This window comes from Stylophora pistillata, chromosome 7, assembly GCF_964205215.1.
Source record: "Stylophora pistillata chromosome 7, jaStyPist1.2, whole genome shotgun sequence".
Lineage (NCBI taxonomy): Eukaryota > Metazoa > Cnidaria > Anthozoa > Scleractinia > Pocilloporidae > Stylophora > Stylophora pistillata.
In genome coordinates, this window is record NC_142525.1 from 11,412,201 (window position 1) to 11,425,941 (window position 13,741).

Consider the following 13,741-nt stretch of genomic DNA (forward strand, 5'->3'; position numbering starts at 1 on the left):
AATTTTTGCTATACAGAAAAAACCTATGATATTCGAAATAAACAACTGAAGGCCAAACTTTTTTAAAAAAATTTTTAACAAGATCGATTGGAGGTTGCTCATACGTGTCATATTTTCCACTTATCCCGACCCCCTTGAATGAGCACTTTTTTTTCTTGAAGACATAACTGCAACGGAGTCTCTTAACCAGTCCCAAGCCGCGTGTTGCTCTATAGATCACAGGATATGATTGGCCATTGTATCACATTACGTCAGAGGACATATCTACAACAAGAGGACATAAGTGCAACGGTACACTTGTACGAGGCGATAAAAGTCCGAAATTGTAGCGAACTTAGGCTTCCCGTATCTCTTCGGCCGTGTTGATGAGTACTGGTACCTAAATATTCGTGACGTCGTGGTAGTAAGTCCAAGTTTATCAAAGAAGCTAGGTAGGCTTGGAATCCATTGCTTGCGATCTTTTAAGCAAAAAATAAAATAGATAAAATGCCGATTCGAGACGTAGTTTGGTGTTGTTCGAATACCCCTGACTCGAAGAAGAATATTTCGCTCTACGAGATTCCTCTCGAGGGCGATCAAAGGCCAGCTATGAAAAAGGCGAAAGAGGTGGATTCAGTCTGTGAGCGGAGTGTGCTAACTGGACACCGACTCCGAATTCACGCATAGGTTCAATACCGTAGTTATTTGCTTATAAGCCGATCCTGGCTATTAGCCGAGACCTAAACTTTTAGCTTTCAGAAGCTGTTTGATTTTAAGAGAAATAAGCCTTAAGTGGACACCGACTTCGAATTCGCGCACATGTTCAGAACTGCAAACATTTCCCTATAAGCCGAGACCAAACCTTTTGATGAAATATTGTAAAGAGGTCAACGCGAGTAGTTAACTGAGACGAATGGTGAACTTAAAATATAATAATAATAATAATAATAATAATAATAATATTATTATTATTATTATTATTATTATTATTATTATGGCTAAAATGGACAGACGCAATGAACATGGATTTAAACAAATGCAAGTATAAAGCGAAGGAAAAGGTGGCTTCGAACGACCCGCCGCTTAATTAAGTCTGACGGAAAGGCGAAAGGCTATATGCAACTCATGTAGGAACTATGGGATGAGATGGGTTACGCCGTTTTGAAAGTGTCTAATCTAAATCTGCGAAACCAGGCTGCATATCTGGAAGGATCTTTGGCGATGTAATGGATGTTATCATAAATAATGTGGGACGGAGAGAAACAGACGAACGGGAAAGCAATGAAATGAATATTGGCAACGAGAATCAGTTTATTTCTGGTAGCGAGATAATTAATTCACAGTGCGAACAGCCAACTCAGTTGGATTTACAGACGTCTACCAACATTCAGTCCCAGGAGGCGAACGAGCCAATTGACCTCACGAGTCCACTGTACGATCTTGTTGTAGCGGTCCCCGGAGATTTTTCAAATAGACTAATCGACACCAGAATAAAAGAACAACCAACGCGTGCTGATATTCAAAATATTAATTATGCTTGCGGTAAACTTCTCAGTAGCAAGAGCACAGGGAGCCCGCGCAACGACCCGTTTCGATACCTATGGGTTGTTGATTGCATATTGTATGCAGTTGTAGCAGCATTCTTACTCAACAAAGGATGGAAGAGGAAATGTGTTGGGAATAAGCGAATGGCAGAGAAAGACAAGTATGTGTTAGAGGAACAGGTTAAGAAAATAAGGAGAAAGCTGTCGATAGCAAAGGCCGAGTTGGATAGGGTTGAGGAGAATGCTTTCTTTAACATCAAGAAATGGTTAGATATTCTAGTCTTCTCGGATAGGGACGATTAAATGGAGGTCCCGTCTCCTGCAGGGTTGGGGTAGGAGACATTAATTTCCCACGCACGAGATTACTGTGTGATGGATGTCCTCCCTGGGGTGGGTTGGGTGGGTAGTTACAGGGCCGTTCTGAAAACCACTTCTCTGAGAACGCACCCTGTCTAATTAACAATTGGTTCATGCTTTAGCGTGCACTATCGAGTTATGGAGCACGCGGGAAGTTTGGAGAGCACGAAAGAAGCGTAAGAGTTGCCCGAGGCGATAGCCGAGGGAAACTCTAGCTTCTTGAGTGCTCTCCAAACTTCCCACGTGCTCCATAACTCGATAGTGCACAGCTGAAAGCATGAACCAATTGTTTTAGAACATAGCCGGTGGAATTGTGTATCAAATCCGACGCGAAAAACGGACAACAATATCAGTTGAAGCGAATCGTGACGGCGTTGTTTCCGAGTCTCCTTTTCCTTTGTTTTTCTCTCTTTCTGCCTCATTTAAGAGCTCTAGCCCAAAGGAAAAGGTCCAAACATTGTCTTCGTTTTCGGACTAGTAGGCCGAGTTTCTGTTTGTATCCATTATTGTCGCGAAATATATTATTTTTCCCCGTGCTAACAATGGCCGCTCGCGCGAAAAAAAAAGTTCTGGCGAAGTCGGATTTGCTGACGCTATCAGCGTGCACTATCGGGATTTTGAGCACGCTCACGTATAATGAATTTAATTGCGCGACTCTGCAAGCTATGTTCTAAAGATTATTATCTATCTATCTATCTATCTATCTATCTATCTAATGGCAGGGTCACAAGAAAAGGGAGAAGGAGTCGAAAGTTGTTGTTGCAAGATTGCAAGGTGCTATCGGTTGACGAATTAGTGAACTTAATGGAAAAAGGAAAGTCAAGGTTAAGGAAGCTGAAGAGAGCGTATGCGCGGGAAAAGAAAACTGAAGAAGCTAGGAAGATAAACAAAATGTTCCAGCAAGACCCACGGCGGGTGTACTCGAGTTTGAGGGAAATGGCGAGCAAGCAGGCGAATAAAGAGAGACTGAAGTACGAAGCAAGGCGAGAGACCCATAGCGGGGGAGGAGTTTTCGAGAACATCGAACAAGCAGTGAGTTACTGGAAGACACTGTGGGAGAGCGAGGGGACTGGGAAGAAGTCGGCAGAGTGGTTGGAAAAGGTCAGACAGTCAATCACAGCGTGTGTACCAGAGACATATAGGAGAAAGTGTGACCAAGTTAAGAAAGTAATTGATAAGAAAGGGAATTGGAGTGCTCCAGGACCCGATAGGATTGCGAACTATTGGTGGAAACGGGCGAAATTTTACATGAGGGTGTTGCTCTGTCTTTCCGAGAGATCGGAAGGGGTGAGTATGACGTCCCATTTTGGTTTACCCAGGAGAAAACTTCGCTGATTCCCAAACCAGGCGTGTTTTCTAGCGATAACACCAGACCAATAATGAGCTTGAACACAATATACAAGTGGTACACGTCCTGTCTCCTGGGACTCGTAGATGAGCACCTCAAGAAGTTCGGTCTAATGCAGAGAGATGAACGTGGAGAGAAGGAAGGATGTAGCGGAACTGGTGATAACTTGTTGATCGATAGAATGGTTGGTCAGCGTGGGAAGCGCAACGTGAGCATGGCATGGGTGGACGTAGGGAAAGCCTATGACAGTGTGGACCATAGATGGTTAAGGGAGATGTTTACGATACATAGGTTCCCAACATGGCTTTGCAAAATCATTCACAAGCTTAGTGCCAGCTGGAACACCAGAATATTGATACGCACAGCCCAAGGTATGGAACATTGGAGGTGATAACCTATAGGTAGGAACTTCCACAGGGTGACGCCCTTTGCCTCAGGCTCTTCACGCTATGCATGAACTCGGTCTCGTGGATGTTGAAAGCGACTGAAGGCTACAGATTATCTAAGCCGATCGGACAGGTAGTAATTCATCTTTTGTATATAGATGATTTAAAGATCTTTGCAGCGTCAAGAAAGAAGCTAAGAAAGGTTGTACTTGCTGTGAGAGGAGCGATGACATAGGACTTGAGTGGAACAAAAGAAAGTGCTCAGTGACCCACGTGAAAAGAGGGACATTGGAATCAGAGAAGCCAGTGAGTGTGGGGGACAGCGAGAGGGAGGTTATCAAGAGTTTGGGTGAGGGGTCTCATTACAAGTTTCTCGGAGTTTTGGAAAGCACTAAGCAGGATGATAATCTCAACTCAGTCTCGAGATCGCAGGCAAGGCTTATTTACAACGTCTTTCGTTGATATGGACGAGAACAAGGTGCAGGCTTCAAATCAGTCTGCTATGCCGGTGTTAAGCTACTTGATGCCCACTCAGTGCTTGCCTATAGCAGAACTCAAGAGGCTGGACAGAGAAGCAAGAAAGGTTATCGTTGAGAATGGGGGCACGCACGCTCTTGGGTCCACAGCCCTAGAATATCTACCGAGGGGGCTTGGGGGCCGTGGGCTGAGGAGTGTTGAACGAGAGTACAAGCAAGCTAAGGTTAAGGCTGTAGTAAGACTATACTAATGAAGATCCCGCTATGGAGGTAGTAAGGTGGTTTAAGGAGAGATCAGAGGAGATGGGCCGGAGATCAATGGTGAAGGATGCCAAGAAATATTCATCTGAGTTTGGGCTCAATCTATCTCTGGTGCATCCCCAACCATTGGTCACATATCTGATATAACGAACGATTTGGAATTACCTGTGAAGAAGATTGGGGTGTGGTTGAAGACTGCTGCCAAGGAATGGGATGTTGAGGAACTAAAAGCCGAGGGATGGCAAGGAAGTTTGTTAAGTGAGAGGTGGGAGGATCAAGAAGTTGGAGATGAATGCTTTTCACGGATGAGCGAGTGGACGACTGCGCCGACTCACACCATAGCGGGACTGCAGGAACTATACCAGCAACTCCTACCAACGAAAGTCTACCAACAGAAAAAGACAGGGACTCACAAGAGTGATGATGTGAAGTGCCGCATGCGTGGTAAGGCCGCTGAAATGCAAGCACACGTGCTGGAAGGTTGTGTAGCGCTAGCCCAGTCTAAATACATGACCTGGCATAATGCAGCGCTTAAGGTAATTTTCTACGAACTCTTGAAAGACCTAGACTTAGTGAAAACAGTACCACCGTGGTACTCTCAGAACACGCCGTAGCCACTTTACGAGAACAAGAGAGGAAAGGCACTCTGGGATATTCCACGATATGCAGAACACGCGGAGGTGAGAAACACGAACAGGATAGACTGCACGCTTATAGACAAGGAGAGGAAGAAAGTAGTGTTACTTCAAATGAGCTGTCTCTGGGTCAGTAACAGAGAGATAAAATGTTCAGAGAAGACGAACAAGTACGCCCCGCTGCGGTACGAATTAAGAAGGAGATACCCAGTGTACAAGATTGAACAGCATAACATCATAATAGACGCACTTGGAGGGACCTCGCGAAGGGTCAAGGAAAGCATACGCCAACTGATTGAAAGAGGCCGATGTCATTCAGTGCTAAGGAACATGCAGAAAGTTGTAGTCTCTAACTCCCTTAACATTTCCAGGACTTTCAAGGTCCTATCGGACTAAGTTCTTCCAACGACGTTAGTTTTCAGTATAGGTTTTAAACATTTATCTCGATTTTAGGGTCTATGGGTATACTATTTTAGAGCCTTTAGGTTTATTTGTGTCTGTACTTTCAAGGACCTATCGGACTAAGTTCCTAAACGACGCTAGGTTCAAGCACAGTTTTAATAGGTTGATAGAACATTTGTAATAGAAAAAATCCGAGCCCCAGATGGGACTTGAACCCACGACTCTCCGTGATCTAGTCGGATGCTCTAACCACTGAGCTACTGGAGACTCTATGGTGAGCAAGGGTCAACTTGTGGGCCTCGACTAGAACCGCATCGCGCGGCTACACAACCAAGGATTGGTAAGCACCTGTGAAAACTCACTAACAGCATCACGCTGTCACATTAAGGCATATCAAGATGCGGCCAACCAACCTCCAAAGTGAGCATGTAAAGATGAAACAATTTTTAGTGTAATAGAAAAAATCCGAGGTCGGATTTTTTCTATTACACTAAAAATTGTTTCATCTTTAGATAGAACATTTGTTTCCTTTTAAGGTCTAGGGGCACAAATTTTTTTTAAAGTTTAGCTTCTATTTATGTAGTAGTGACAATTGAATAGGCTACTCCTTCGGCGCCCTATATCAATCTTATTTCTAATCTGAAGCATTCAGAAGTGTATACTGCAATAATTATGTTTGTTTAAATCTTGGTCTCCACAGCTACACAAATCTACCCTTTCGCGCGCGATTTACTCGTGAATGATGCCAGTGGGGGCCTCTTTGTCGCTGGTCTCAATAGCTACACAAACCTTTTCTCTCACGCTTCATTTGGGAAGGAGGCTAATGAAAGCTTCATTGTTACGCCTGCTCGGATCTATTTATTCGCTTGTCACGAAGGATTAATTTGCGTTGATTGGAAAGCTTTTGGCATTTGCCATCGAATCAAATCACGGAGGACAAACTCTCGTATGCCATACTACCTAATTTGTTCCCCCACATTTCAGCTATTATTACGTGCTAGCGATATCGCCTTGGGAGTAACTGCAGAATACCCTGCCACTCATTTACATGTCATTGAATAAGAGTAGACTCGATTGCGTTTGCTTCGTTCTTCACAATAGAGGCTATTCTTATTCAATGACATGTAAATGAGTGTCACTTGAATTCTGGGCCTGTTTCATTAGAGAATCCTGCGCAAGAAACACGCAAAAAGTCAAGTAAACAGTCATCAAGAACCCCAGCCCCAGTCTGCCTGCAGTGTCTGAGAGGCAACCGGTGTAATGAGAAACGCTTCTTTTGTGTCGTGTGCAAAGATCAAACTCACGTCTGGTGCGTTGGAAATGTATTATCATTCGGCGGAACTAAACTGTAAGTGGCAGTGACAAAGAATGTAAATATTTTCCTATTTTTTTGTTAGCACGTGGGCCGCTATGGCATTAATTGAGTCTTTTGTTGTATGGTTTGACATTTGTAATGTTTCATCTCAGCTCTCGAACTTTTCTAATTTTATGTTAAAATGCCGTCCGATCCTGAAATTGATCTCGCCAAAACCTTATCCGATTTAAAGGAGGAGCTTGGCGATGGTTTTGCATCCCTCAACAGAGAATTTTCTATGGAGCACGAATCAGCGATAAAAAGACTCAAATCCACCCCATCATCAGCACCGGAATTTAAAAAGAAAAGCAACGAGAAGCAGTTTGAGGTGAATACTCAAGTCTTCAATCACGTTCAGTCGGCCTCCTCATTCCTCCAATCTACGCCACCACAAGTTGAAAAGGCCCTTGAAGAACTTGAAGAAGGTGAGAAAAAGCTCGCTCATAGGAATAAGCCTATCTTAATCGCCGATTCTTCAAAAGAAGATTTGGAAGTGGTTGATGAATACGAGCACAGAGACCTTGCCGATAACAGCGACGACGACAAACGCATAAGACAGGCCGAGGCAAGAGCATATCAGAAGCGCCGTGGAACTCAATCGCAGAGAAAAACAGCTTTTACATCCCCGCGGTCCCCATATCCAGCGATTTCGTCCGTTCCCTTCAACAGTCCTACGGTTTTCCATTCTCATGGCCCTTTTCTCCAAACTCCAACATTTTCCGCCACCGCCTCGCAGAATACCTCCACTACTTCCTGGCCTAGAAGCTCATCCGCCCTGCGAGGATCCTGTTTTGCTTGTGGGATGTTTGGCCATTTTCCAAGTCAGTGTCCTTTTCGTGGTGTTCAGCCCACAGCTAGCCAGTCCAGCAAGCGAATTTAATGGACGCGGAAAGCCCCATGCTTTTACCGAACAGAGATAAGTCTCTAATTCTTTCTCCTGAGTACTTAGATTTAAATCATGACTTCTATGAATATGAGCAGGGTCTAAGCTCTAATATTATTGTGGCGGGTAGACTTAAGACCCACATTCAGTTTTGGAAATCTATTGGTACCAGTCCGAATATTTTAGTATTTTAGATGTCATAGATACAGGCTATCGTACGCCTTTTTACTCCATGCCCACTGTTAGCTTCTCAGATAACAATAAGTGCCTTAGCCAATGCGGGTTTCATCGAAGAAGCAATATCTGAATTGCCACTCACCAATCGTGTTTTTGAAACTGACGCGATACCGCAAAATGTGAATCCTTTATCTGTATCTGTGCAGTCCTCATGCAAGAAGCGTTTAATCTTAGATTTGCGGCTTATTAACAAGCACCTGTGGAAGCAGAGAGTTAAGTTTGAAGACGTTAAGGTCGCTTTGAATTTTTTGGATGCAGGTCATTTCGTGTTTTCATTTGATATTAAGAGTGGTTATCATCATGTTGAGATTTTCTCTCCTCACCAGTGTTTTTTGAGGTTTTCCTAGTATTACAAGGGTAATGTTATATATTTTTGCTTCCGAGTCCTTCCCCTTAGCCTTTCTTCAGCCTCTTATATCTTTATTAAGATATTTAGACCTCTCGTTTCCCACTGGAGGAGATCGACAGGGCATCCATATCGTTGTGTATCTCGACGACGGGTTAGGAGAGGTTTCTTCATATCAGGCTGCCTCGGTTAGTAGCGAGAAAGTAAAGAGGGATTTAGTTCACTCTCGCTTTGTTCCCAATTCGGAGAAATCTCTTTGGGTCCCCACCCTTGTCATTAATTGGTTGGGGTTTACTATTGATCTGTTTCAGGGCTTACTCTTTGTTCGAGGGAAGAAAATTAAGTGGGCTTTGTCCGACATTCTTTCGATTTTGGAAACTAGTCATTCTACCGCTAGAGAGCTTTCTGCTGTTGCTGGTGGAATAAATTCTTTCAACCTGGCGGTGGGAAATGTCACCAACCTTATGACTAAATTCCTTAATATGGCTATTGTTCCTCGATCGGGTTGAGATGTCAAATTTCCTTTGGCCCCCTCCGTTGGAGAGGAACTGAAGTGATTTAGGGGCTGGGGGGAGGTCATTAAAGAGCACGATGGCCTCATTTGCCACCTTCCATGGTTCCCTTCAGAGGCGGGCCGCAGTTCTACCTGGCGTGAGCTGCAAGCGGTCTACATTTGCCTCTCTAGTTGCTCCATATCTTTAGCCGGTTGTGCTGTCCAGTGGTTTACGGATCCCTTAACGAGCTAGCGGATGCCATTAGCAGGTTTATTGACCGCGATGATTGGGGAGTTTCCCTTCACTGTTTCAGCCATGTGGATGGTATTTGGGGCCCTCACTCTGTGGATCAGTTTGCCAATTCCCACAATTTTAAGCTTACTAGGTTCTATTCACACTATTGGAACCCTGGTTTTAAAGGTGTCGACGCTTTTTGCTACGACTGGGTTGGGGAGAATAATTGGCTACTACCCCCAGTGTCCCTTATTCCTCGGGTTATCAGGCATCTTGCGCGTTGCAAAGCTGCAGGTACTCTTATCGTACCCCAATGGGTTTCGTCCCCGTTCTGGCCCATGCTCTTCGGGATCGAGTCTCCTTACCATTCCCTTGTCAAGGGCATCATTACTTTCACTGACGTTGCAGGGATTTTTGTTAGGGGCTCCTCCAAATCCATTTTTGATGGGTCTAAGTTAAAGTCTTATGTACTAGCATTTCGTTTATCCGATTTTTAGCTTACGATTATCTCCCTGATTTGTTATTCATTTTCACGCCATTGTAGATTTGCACCTCTTATCTACACCTCGTTATATGTCCGACTAAATTATATTATTATTGCTGTAACTTGTGTCCCTTTTTCTTCATCTCTACAGTTTCTCATTGGAGAATTTTTTCCCATTGAAGGTGTTTTCTTGACCTCGCGTAGGTAGGCTCTATCTAGTAGCTCAGTATGTTTGTAGTTTCGGTGTCTACTGTCGGCCTCGGTGGCCATGCGTGCCTCTAGTCTCGGTGACTAGTGATTGCCTCCGTGGCTGCCTATGCTTATTAGTCTAGGAGACTTGTGCGCGCCTCGTTGGCGGTGCTATTAGTAGTCCTGTTTTATATTTTTGCATGCCTCGGTGGCTATGTGTTCTTCTCGTTTCGTGCACTTGTGCACGTTTAGTGGCCGTTCATGTTTGTAATATCCGTGTCTGCATGCCTTGTGTAGTTTTCATACTATTCCTACCGTTTTTTGACTCGGTTCTAATCCGTACAATCGTTTCTAGTATTTCACTTTTTCCGTGGGCCCCCAACCAATTTTCTGGCTACAGTTCCTTCTTTTTCCGTTTTTTTCTTCCTAGACGTTTTTTCCAGTCCCACGTGGTCCGAGCTTACCCACATTCAAGACCTTTTTTTGCGTTTTTTAACAAACAAGTTACCCCAAGTGGTCCTTGGCTCCAGAGATAGTACAACTGCTACGTATCCTTGCGGTTTAAACGCTGGTGTTCTTGGGCCTCTAGGTTCCCTGAAATCAGCGTCTTGCCAGCATTCCCGGCTTTCGTGTTTTTGTATTTATTCAGTGTCCTTCAAGCCTCTACTTCTCCAGCTCCGGTCCAGACGGCCTTGTATAGCATCCAGTGGGCACATGATCTTGCTGGTTTCCAGTCACCAAGGAGCCACACGCTTCCACAGAAAGTTTTGGAATCTGCCCGACGGAGATTGTGGCATCAGAAATCCAAGAAGTCCCTCATGACTACACAAATCCTCCTTCAGTTCTTCCAGAGCCTGGATGGCTTTTTGGTCGATACAAGATTTATGGCCATGGCACTCCTCGCTTACGTAGGGCTCTTGAAGTTTGATGAGCTTTCAAACATGATTCAAGGACGTAATTCCACATCCAACATACTTTGAACTATTTATTGAAAGTAGCAAGACCGATCAGTACCGTGAGGGTGCCGTCATACCAATTTTCAAAACCAGTACTAACCTCTGTCCCTGGGCTAACCTTGTCAAATACTTGTCCCAAGCTAAGCTCGTTCTCCCCTCTTCTCTTAATGGCGGCGATGACTTCCTGTTTGGGAACATACAGACTAAATCCAGAAACCAATTTGTCCCTGCCGCCGGATCCAGGATTTCATACGCCAGATGTCGTGAGATTTTTTTCGAAAAAGCTAGCTGACGTAGGCGTGCATCCTTTTCCTGGCACAGCTTTAGAAGTAGCGGTGCGTCTTCCGCTGCTAACGGCGGTATTTCTGACAGAATGTTTAAGAGACGGTAGATGGCGTTCGAAAAACGCTAAATATTGTTATGTTGCAGACTCGTTAGAAAGCCGTTTAGCGGTTTCTATTTCCTTAGGCCTATAATTCCCATTCTTTGTATTCTCTGCAGCTCCTAGTTCGAGCTGCACACCCACTCTTGTGTATGAGTCGCGAATTTAAGTAGGAAATGTATTTACATTCTCTGGAACTAAACTGTATGTGGCAGTGACAAAGAATGTAAATATTTTCCTATTGGTATGTTAGCACGTGGGCTGCTATGGCGTTAATAGGCCATTTCCGAATTACGTTTGGCCTGTTTTTCAAAACGAGGCCTGGTGCTCAACCATACCTATGAAAATGAGCTTAATTTGCATGTGAATGAAAACTTATTACCATACGAAAAGATGAGCACCAGGACTCGCTTCGAAAAAGAGGCTAAAGGTACTTCGGAAATGGGCTATTGAGTCTTTTGTTGTATGGTGTATTTAAGGTTTGACATTTGTAATGTATTCATCTCAGCTCTCGAACTTTTCTAGTTTTATGTTAACCTTTATCTTGCATGTAATTAAACTGATTTACATCTAACCCCAGAGGTCGGTGCGCCTGCATTTGGATGGGGAATACGTTCTCATTTTTCCCGTTGGGTTTTTGGGTTTTTTGTATCAGGCGGCGGCACACTAAACGTTTTGGCCCGAGAGGTGATGACTAGTTGTTTACTACTCTGTGTAACTTTGTCGGACGGCATTAAATACTCGGGCTCCTTGTTGGAACTGCCCACCCACTCTTGTGTATGAGTTGTGAATTTAAATAGGAATTACTAACATTAATTACATCAAATCCACTCGGGCTGAAGAGTGGACATGTCCAAAATGTCTCATTTCAGTACTGCCTTTCTACGGCCAGGATATCTGGCACACCTCTGTGTCACCCCGTGACGAAGCTGACACAGCCTTTGCTGAAGACCTGCATTTGGAAGCCTTGAAGCAAAATAGCAAACAACTGTCCTGCACATAAGCACCCAAAGCATGATAATAATGATAACAATCTTTTATTAGAAAGCTCCATCACAATAATGGTTTACATAGAGGTCCTAAATACTAGATGTGTATTCTATAAAAATACAATTAAAATATAGAAATGTTAGCTAAAATCGAAATATAAAAGTGATTACAACATATACAGTGCAAAAATTAATTAAAAAAATACTTAATCATAAAAGAAGAAAGTGCGTCGAACGTGACTACGAGACGTTATGTCTAGCAAACTGACTCAAGAAAAAAGACACTTCTTAAAAATTGGCAAACTTACTGAGTTTCTTACAGTTCTCTCTAACTCATTAAAGTCTTTGAAACAGTGATACCGCGAACGATGTTTTCACCAATTGTATTTGACTCTGGGGAGCTTTATAATATCGTTATTACGCGTACTGTACGAGTGCATATAACTCTTTCTTGCAATGTCCAAAGAATTATTAATTTCGCCATTAATACACTTGTATGCATATATACATCGATGACATTTCCTATGTTCTTCAAGATTCAGCCATCTCAAGACTGTTAATGCATCAGTGGATGAGGAGTGAAGTGATCTATCTAACATCAACTTAGCTGCTTTGTTTTGCAGAATTTGAAATTTCTTCGTTAGTGTGACATTGTCTTTGTCACCCCAGACTAAATCAGCACAATCAAAAATAGGCAGCACTAAGCTATTATAAAAAAAGTAACCGCGCATTATAAGGTAAATAATACTTAATCCTACGTAAAAGACCAGGGTTCTTATTAACCTTACATGAAATATACTCAACGTGGTCGGACCATGTAAAAGTTGAGGACAACCTAACTCCCAAATATTTAAAACTAGTTACAGAATTTACATCAGTATGAAAAATAGATAATGAGAAAGAGGAAATGCCAACAAGTTTCCTATTACAACCTATAATCATGGATTTCGTCTTAGTAAGATTCAAAGTAAGCTTATTTCCATGTAGCCACTGGGCAACTTGCAAGAGACCATCATTCAGTGCCTCTTCCAACAGATGTGGCTACTTAGCAAAGTATTACAGGACCGGATCATCAGCATACAAAGTCACCTTGCAATTCTTTATAGCCAGAGTCAGGTCATTAATATAAACCAAGAAAAGAAGCGGTCCTACAATACTCCCCTGTTGCACCCCAAAGGTCATCGGGAGAGGGTCAGACATAGCATCACTGCTGGCAGTCCACTGTTTACGATGACTCAGGCAGGACTTGAACCACTGTAGCGTGCTGGTGAGAGGAGCTGATGTTGTAAACAGTTTGGAACGGAGGCCAAATTGTTTATTTGAAATGAGGTTATTTGAATTTAGAAAGTCATAGAATTGGAAGTCGACAGCTTTTTCCAGTACTTTACTTATCGTTGGCAGAATAGAAATTGGGCGATAATTTGATGCATCTGTCCTATCTCCAGTTTTGAAAAGTGCAGCCACTTTCGAGCATTTCCATATTTCAGGAAAATTGCCAGTGCGAATAGAGAGACTCAGTAACTTTGTTATTAAGGGACAAATAACACGCGCGCCACACTTTAAGAGTCTCGCACTGATGTTGTCCAAGCCAATAGCTTTATTTGTCTTGAGAGAAAGCAGATGCTTGAGTACTGTTTCCTCATCAACTTCGTAAAGCGAGATATACTGTAATTTTGTGGCCGATCTGACTGGGAACATAACAGCAGCTGATATTTTATTTGCAAGACTTCTGCCAATGGAAGCGAAATAATAGTTGAGCGCGGATACAATAGAGGCTGTAGTGGTGTGTTCAACACCATCAGCTA

At 43.3% G+C, this 13,741-nt stretch overlaps 2 pseudogenes; both read left to right on the top strand.

The window, feature by feature from the left end:
- The first annotated feature begins 2,683 nt into the window (after positions 1–2,683).
- Positions 2,684–3,619, top strand: LOC148726611 (uncharacterized; annotated as a pseudogene).
- On the top strand, positions 3,590–5,382 carry LOC111344226 (uncharacterized; annotated as a pseudogene).
- Positions 5,383–13,741: the final 8,359 nt, after the last annotated feature.